This window comes from Sinocyclocheilus grahami, unplaced genomic scaffold, assembly GCF_001515645.1.
Source record: "Sinocyclocheilus grahami isolate Dianchi unplaced genomic scaffold, SAMN03320097.WGS_v1.1 scaffold135.1, whole genome shotgun sequence".
NCBI classification, from domain to species: Eukaryota; Metazoa; Chordata; class Actinopteri; order Cypriniformes; family Cyprinidae; genus Sinocyclocheilus; species Sinocyclocheilus grahami.
This window is the reverse complement of record NW_015505314.1, coordinates 1,248,777-1,250,425: the sequence shown is the minus strand read 5'-3', so window position 1 is coordinate 1,250,425 and position 1,649 is coordinate 1,248,777. Positions and strand designations below refer to the sequence as shown.

The 1,649-nt window shown below is 36.7% G+C and overlaps 1 long non-coding RNA gene across 1 annotated transcript in view; it reads left to right on the top strand.

Annotated features, from left to right (window-relative positions):
- Nucleotides 1-1,205, top strand: part of LOC107590976 (uncharacterized) — a 51,432-nt gene extending 50,227 nt beyond the window's left edge. Inside the window, exon 3 of the long non-coding RNA XR_001609843.1 lies at nt 1,128-1,205. This is a non-coding gene — a long non-coding RNA (uncharacterized lncRNA). The remainder of the gene's footprint in view (nt 1-1,127) is intronic.
- The last annotated feature ends 444 nt before the right edge of the window (nt 1,206-1,649 follow it).

The following is a 1,649-nucleotide window of genomic DNA, read 5'->3' as shown; positions in this document are numbered from 1 at the left end:
AAGAGTTAAGTGCAATAAGTTGCAGAAAACAACTCTTTGCCGTCTGAGTCACACCTGAAGCACGCGCACAAGCCGCATCTCGCGCAGCGTCTCTTCAGTTTTGCTGCACACGTCCAAAGCGTGCGCGCACACACACACACACACACACACAGTTTTAAAGGGACAGCAGCCTATAAATATGTGCTGCTGAATGTCACTAATGTTAATCAAACAACAAAACAGCTATAACAAAGATTAATCTAAATGTAATTCATACAGTGAACACTATGCAGTGTTATTTTACACTTAATTATTAAATTTCTGTACCTCAGTACTACTGTTTATATTATCTATGCTTGTAAATTGTGAACTTCTTTTTTTTTCTTCTTTTTTTTTACTGTTTGTTCACTTGCCTTTAATCATGTTTGAACTTTCGCAGACTATAGTTTTTGCTGTGGTATGTGAAGAAGTACTTAAAGTATATGGAAAGCAAAGTTACAATGATATAAAATTAGTGTCATTATTTATTTATTTTTTTTATGTTCACACTGATGTTAAAATGACATTTTCTGATTTGTGACATTACTTTTTATGTAATGCTAAAACACTGCTGGTCACGTTCAGAGGTTGCAGGGATTCTTTCTTTTCCAAGAAAGAATGTGAAACAAATTGGTTACATAATTTTCATTTTTAAATATTTTAAAATATAATTGAAATTGATTTTACACACTTCGTAAAATCGTATCGCATATCGAATATCGCATTTTATAACAAGGTATCGCATATCGCATTTTTCTTCTATATCGCACAGCCCTAATAGATAGATAGATAGATAGATAAAGGTTTGGAACAACACTATATATATAGGGCTGGGCGATAATTCGATAACGATAATTATCGCAATATAATTTTCCTAGATAAAACGATATGAAGAGTTCGATAAATGTTCGCTATCATGTTTATGCACCATAAGCGGAACGAAACCGCGCGCCTCATTTAAATCACGATTCGCGCCACAAGGACCGTTTATCTGCTCGGATCAAAGTTCAAACCGGCTGCGTGCCGTGAGCTCACTAGAGCAGATGTGGATTCACATAGTGGACAGTTAAAATCACAGCTAATTGGTCTCTCTCTGTTTCTCTTTCCAGCGTCTGATTTAGAGCAGGATGCTACAGTGAAGTTGGAACAGGAGCGAGCTGAGATACTTGCCAAATATGACAAGGTGAGAGAAAACAGCTGCCATTCACTTACCTGCCAAATACCCTCCAATCCACTTCCAAGAAAAACAGAAACACCGTAAAGACATACTCTGATCCAACCAGATACCTCCTTCCATCATACAGTAGTTCACAGCCTGCGCACATCACGTTTGCTATAAGAGTTTTCATCTGGAAGATTCTCTGTATTCTTATCTGTTGCTAAAACGTTGTCTGTCAGATTTTAGCAGAGATTTCTGTTATGTTTCTGCTTTAGAGTGCCACAGAGAATTCTCTTTGTGTTATTGGTCAATAGGGCGTTAAAATATGATTTATTATAACGGCTATCATGTGAAACACCTGTTCACCAGATGTTGTGTATATCACTCATGTTGGGAGGCCAACTTTTATCCTTAGGTCATGTCTGGCATTGTATCTTTAAAACAGGCTTTCCCTTTAAAATACATATTGGAA